General features: G+C 47.9%; 1 pseudogene; it reads right to left on the bottom strand.

The window, feature by feature from the left end:
• Window positions 1–2,922: 2,922 nt before the first annotated feature.
• Window positions 2,923–5,475, bottom strand: LOC147641495 (transcription factor MYC2-like; annotated as a pseudogene).
• Between the last annotated feature and the right edge of the window lie 1,101 nt (window positions 5,476–6,576).

The raw sequence follows: 6,576 nt of genomic DNA, 5'->3' as shown, positions 1-6,576 counted from the left end.
GTGGAGTTCTTTTATGTGAGGCACTTTTGGAGATGCAACAAATGTACTTCCGCATTCATGAGAGAAGTCAAGAAGATTCCAAACAGCCCATACATTGCTCCATACATGGTTTCAAGGACAAAACCTTTGGGTGGGGATGGTTTGTAATGAAGGGGACTTGGAATTAGACTCAAAGAAAGCCCATGGGCATAGGTATGGCCGGGCAAGTATGGAGGCCCAACATTAATGAGTGTGAAATGGTGGGCAAGTATATAAGTGAATATTGTAACTAGGGGACCATACTTTTACCAACATACTTTTATCAATGAAATCTAACTTCTTGGAGCTTCATGCTTCTTGGCTATGGTGGTACTCCCTTGAGTGCATGTGGTACTCTATCTTGAGTGCATGTGGTACTCCATCATGAGTGCAATCTTTCTCTCTTTCTTTTTGCCATCATTACAATTTTGGTGTCATATTTAAATGGCACACAACACCCTTGAATCATCACACGACTCGTACATATACATTAATGTAGGGTTCTTAACATTAACACCTTTGCTCTGTTTTCTCGTTGTCTATGTATACTGCTTCAATGGCTACCGTGGATGCACTCTAACAAGTATACAGCCCTAATCCTAATCATCACAGAAATCTCACTAACTACTAGCAGGGACACCTCACACAGGGGACTTGAACATAACTAACTGCAAGATTAGAACACTAACACAATGGGTCAATCTTCCCATCATCACATTAGTAGCCCCCAAGCACCCCATAACCCCTAAAGGGAGCCAACTAGTTACATCCATCTGGAAGGCCTGGTTCAGAATTAAAAGTTTTCTAACCATCAGTCCCAAGGACAATAAATCAGAAGGTATATTAGCCACCGACTCTTGCTGGTGGTCTATTCTCCCTCACACCCTCCTAGAGCCAGAAGAAGAGAAAATAGCCCTTAATCTGCACAAAAAAGGTCTAACAACCTGGGCAGATATGTTCAGCCCCCACCACGGTACCTGGCTCACAAGAGCAGATCTAGTAGCCAAATTCGACTGCAGAACCCCTGAGCTAGATCTAATCCAAAGCAAAGCAAGTCAATGGAATACACAGGAAATCTGGAAAATCTGCAGACCCCCCACCTTCAATATCCTAGCTTTTCACTGGCTAAAGAACAAACCCCTTCTCCCTATCCCTAAGCTCGAAAAATCCCCCCCAATCCATGTCACTCTTAACCGCAGATGGAATATCACATGGGACAGGAAAAGATGGTACAACAGTCTTAAGAAGCTTTGGAGCCCACACATTGAACCCAAGAAAGCATGCCTAGCCTGGCTGGTCGCAAGGCTGCAAAGTATAACATTGCCTCAGACCAATGTGCAAGATGCGGCTTACCTGAGGACAATCTTCACATTTTCTTCCACTGCAAGCACATCTCAAATTCTTTCAAAGAGTTACATGCAGCTATTCTTAGTTGGGGTAAAGATGTAAATTGGAAGAATACAATGTTAGGAGAAAACATAGGATGCACGACAACTCTATGGAATGTAATAAGATGTGAGTATCTCTGGCACGCCTGGCTGCAGGGGTTGCTGTCACTTTTGACAACCCTGAAATCAAGGGCCCTTCTCTCTTTGTATGTTTAATTACAACATGCATCAGGTATTGGACCAAACAAACTCAAGTCCTATTCAGCCTGGAGAAGAGGTTACTGATTAAGTTCCAAAGGAGAGCCTCAGATTACACCAAGGAAAAACTGGAAAAAACCAGAGATAAGATTATCCTAATCCTTTCTAAGGACAGAGCATTAATAGAAGCAATATGCAGAATGCAGTAAACCCAGCTCGTTCCCCTATAGCAGCAGAAGAGGATCAACATGCATACAATTACCAGGATCCAATCCAGAGAAGCAGAAAAAGAAGCTAAGGCAAAGTGACCTGGTGTACTCCCTAGCTCCAGAGTGGCTCCTTCCGTCTGATCGCCTCTGATTCGTGGGAGTGTCCTGCAAGGAGGACAGAACAGTTCAGTTCTGTCCAAAGAAAATCATGGCCGCAGACATACCATCGACTACAGTCCTCTCCATAATCGAGAACAGGTACACAACAACAAGAAGCAGCAGCTATCCACGTCCGCATCTGCCTGCAAGGCCGGTGGAAAAGCATCAGAACAGTGAAGCTTTGATTATGGTCAACGTTTACCTCGAGACTGCTGATGATGAGCCGCCTTCCACAGAAATTGGGCGCCTCCAAGAAGCACTCAAGGAACTGGCCAATGGTGGACCCAGGAAGACGAAGGCTACTCGCCGCCGCAGGAGAGGCCTTAATCTTCCTAACTGGGGCGACTGCAGAAGGGATAAAGTAGAACAACCAGGAAAATTCCTTCAAATGAGAACTAAATTTACCTGAGAGCTTGCCGGTGATGTGCCTCCTCCACCTGACCATGGGCACCTTCACGAAGCACTCAAAGAACTCACCGGGAGGAAGATTGAGACGAAGGCAGTTCCCCGCGGGTAGAGGTAGCCGTGCGCCAGAAAGGATGAAGATAATAGCCTCATCAAGCCACCCCCAAGTGCAGAGCCGAATGAGAGAGAAGGTAGCATGCAGGGTGGAGTAGCCACAATTGAGATGGAATTGGACTAGACTACTAGCCATTAGAAAGACGCATTGCATGTGATGACACGTGTAGTCACATGCGACTACACGTTGTGCCATCTACTCCTGCCACTTGTCCACTGCATGATGGACACGTGGCCATTGTATCTGGGATTCCTCCTATTTTCATTAATACACCTGCCTTTTTTTGAAAAAAATGCGGCCAAACAACTTGGATGAGCATAAAGCTCTAAAATGCATAACGTATACTTGCTTGCCTTGAGCAATCAGAGAGAAGCGGATATTGGTCTTAATTAAATCGTCATTAATTATCTTACCTAATACAATTAAGGATTACAAGTCGCATTAGAGAACTCAGGGCAGGTAGCATCAAGCTTAATAAACAATTTGTACATAACTCCTTGTTTCTTGTGAGCACCCTCTCGACACCAAAAAAGTTAATCGTCCGAGAGCAAACACCTTGTCTATCTCCCAACTTGGTCTGATACGCCGTTAGCCTAGATCCTGCTCTCTCCCAGATTAGAGGCTCCTTTCACAGTTGCAATTAGTCCCCTTTGCAGCAATTGCAGCTGCTAGTCCCTCCTCAGCGGAATATTTGGAGTCTGCAAGCTTCACTACTGTGGTTTGATGTATACGCAGACTGTCTTGGACTGATACACTTGAGTGATAGACTTCAAGCTGCAGCTCTCTCCAAGCCATCATAACCCTAGCCACTGGATAACTGTCGGGAGCTCTCGACGCAAATCAAGGCTTCTTTGCCATGAAGAAAATGGACCTTCAATTCCAACGTGTGATGTGGGCAAGGCAGAAAACTGATGTCTTTTGCATCTAAGCTTGTGCAGCTGCTCTGTTCTTTGATTTCACTTGGTGGGTCAGGGCTTGGCATGGTCTCTGAAGGCAAGTTCTCTTTATCATTGGGCTTTGCCCGAGCCATGACCTCCTTCTTCTCAATCTCTAGCTCCTGAACCTTGCGTCTGAGCTCCTCTATGTATGTTTCAGCATCTTCCAGTAGTGAGGCTTTGTCCATCTTGGAGATATTGGGTACCACTGCCCTCAAGGCATAGAAGCGGCTGTTCAGCTTCTCTCTTCGCTGCCGCTCGGCCTCCACATGAGTCATGGGCTCCTCTCTGCCATTTGCAGGCTTTCTTCCTCGTTTGCGAGGCTTATTTTCAATAATGGTACGGCTATTCTCCACTTCTTTGAATGAGGTCTCCATATCATGAGAATGCTCTGACTCTAAGCTCGAAGGAATGGGTCCGGTTGCATGCATACCGAGTGGATTGTCTCGCCTGGCAGCACCATCGGCCAAGCCTTGTGATGGTGCTTGATGCTGGCCTAAGACTTGAGTGCTGGCTCCCAGCTGCGAAAGGTTCACAGCAGGATGGATATCGCTTGCAGACTTAGCAGCAGGCACATCCAAGACTTGCATAAAATCTTGCCTGTTTGGCCTTCTCTGCATGGCGGTGGAGATTGCAGAGATGAAGCCCCCGGGCCCCGAGCTTATGGTGGACTGGCTGAAGCTCTGCAGAGAGCTAGGATGGTGGGCAGTTTCAACCGGCTTTTGAATGGGGCCCCTGGGTCCACTAGCCACATTCTCCTCGTACATCTGTGCTGTCGGAGCTATGGGGAAATGGCCGTTGGTAGGATGGCTTCCTATGGAGTGGGAGATTTCTGGGAACCCGAAGCTAGGCTTAGAAACACCCCGCTGGTTTGTGACAAGAGGGAGCTTTCATCAGAGACAGAGGCCTTGTTGAGCTCGCTCAGAGCTGGGAATATGTTCTCATCTCCGATTCTAGTATCCTTAGCGATGGAGGAGGCCTGTCGATGGGAGGGGTAAAGCTTAGGTTTTGAATGCCCGCCCTATCCGTGGAAGCAGAGATAGGGTTGAACTGAAGGAGGTCGGGACTGAAACTGTGACAGGGAAGGTTGCTGTTCGGCATTGCCAAAGGGGAGACACGGCTTGTGGCATAGCCGGAGGTGAAGGCATCGCTGTGGCTGGGCACGCAGGTAGCTGTGGTGTAAGATGGAGAAGGGAGAAGCAAAGCGTTGGGGAGGGGGGGATAGCGGTTGGAGAAGACGGAGCTGATGCTGTGCACGAGGGCAGGGTCTTCTTGCATTATGTGCGTGGAGCCGAGCTCCACAACCCCGTTGTCAATGCGGATGCAGAACATCGTGCGGATGCCGAAGCGCTGCGCGAGCTGAGCCCGGGGGCAGTCGCGGCCCTGCAGGCCCCGCAGCCACACATGGCCAGAGCTCGCGAAAGCTTTGCCCAGGGTGGCCGTCCCCAGCGGGAACGAGCACAGCATAGAAACCAGGTAGAACCAGTCTGTGTCGGTGACGTCCGTTTCCAGAGCGTCGAACCCCGCCGCCGCAGCGCCATCCCCTCCGATGAGCGCCTGCAGCTAACGGAGGATCCTCCGCCTCAGCTGCTGGTCCACCTTGCTCACCATCGTCTGCTGGTGCTCTTCCCGCGGATTGAAGTATCCGACGCCCCACCCCAGCACCTGCTCCCGTTTGTTGGAGACGGTGAGCTGCCAGAAGATGGCGTACGTCCACGCCGGCGAGCAGGTCTCCACCACGAACTGCAGACGCTGTTGAAAGCCGTTTTCGGAGGCGGCGGCGGAGCTTCTGACCCTACCCGCCAAGGCCGTTTCTGGTGCTGTGGAAGAAGAGGACGGGGCTGGCGCATTCACAGCGGGGCTAGAAGAAGCAGGCCAAAGGGGGTCGTCATAAGAGCCAATGAACGCTTTAAGAAAGGCTTGGTCATTGTCACAGAGCAGGAAGTCAGCCATGGAGTGAGGTGAGCCTGCGACAGCGGCAGAGGCAACTATGGCGTCTCACTTGGTGGTCTGACTCCTCCTGCTCCTGCTCTTTCTCTTCCTCTTCGTCTTCCTCTTCCAAGCTGATAATTGAGAGAGAGTAAATGATGACAAAAGAAAGCCTAGCCTGAGCCTGAACCAAGTTGATAATTGAGAGAGACTAAATGATGACAAAGGAAAGCCTATCCCATTGAACAGCTCAGGACCTCTTGAGCCTGGGAGGTCGCCAACCAATCCTTAAACCTGAATGATACAATTTCGGTGGGATGGCTGCTTAGCGTGATGTAAATATATAACTTTCTCCCCCCCTTCAGCTTCTCGCAAAAGCAGAAAACGCCTGCTTCTTGTCGTGTCACTCCTTGGCCACGGCTCACTACCTCTCCTCGTCAGTGTACTCTCCGCAGAGGTCACACAGCCCCTTGGCTTTGTTCCTAATCTACAGCCGTGTCCTACGGTCTTACCGGCAGGCATCCATCGTCCCTGCCACCTGGGTCAAAAGGGTGTCGTGAAACATTTTTCCACACAATTGAGTAGTTTTTCCTTCTCAAATTCTGTGTTTGTGGAATATATATAGCTCACAACACATACTCACTTTGCGCAGCCTGATGGCATTGGGTCCCATTGGTGGGTCCTCTCAATTGGACCCCACCATTCTACCAACTCGTCTAAGTTTATCTTTTTTCAGAAAACTACCATACTTTACTCTTGTGTAAAATGGATCTAAACATTTTTGTGACCCTTTTTTTTACGATGAAATTTTATACATTTTAGTTATAAAAAAGACATTAAATATACATTTCAATGAAAATCTAATGATTTCATGAGTTGTCCTCATGAAGAAAGGCTTTTATCAAGCACTCCTTGGTGCACATCAAAAGCAAGCTTAATGATTGAAGCATGGGGGCTTTCTTAAACTAAAATGTACCAACTTGATCTTACATGCACAATAGGCTACCTTTTAAAAAATAATATCATTTAGACCATGATGCGCACTTATTAGACTAAGAGTAAAATTACACTAGGAAAATAAAAAGTTGATAAGTAAGGAATGTTAAGAATATGACAAGAGCTAGAAAAAAATGGTATTGGTGTATGGCTAAAGATTGTAAAAACAGCCAGAGTAGCATAAAAAAACCACTGTGAGACAAACTGTTTAGATCGGAACACTT

Source organism: Cibotium barometz, chromosome 1 (genome assembly GCF_041138505.1).
Source record: "Cibotium barometz isolate CiBa-2024 chromosome 1, ASM4113850v1, whole genome shotgun sequence".
Taxonomy (NCBI): Eukaryota; Viridiplantae; Streptophyta; class Polypodiopsida; order Cyatheales; family Cibotiaceae; genus Cibotium; species Cibotium barometz.
This window is presented reverse-complemented; position numbering and strand designations above follow the sequence as displayed.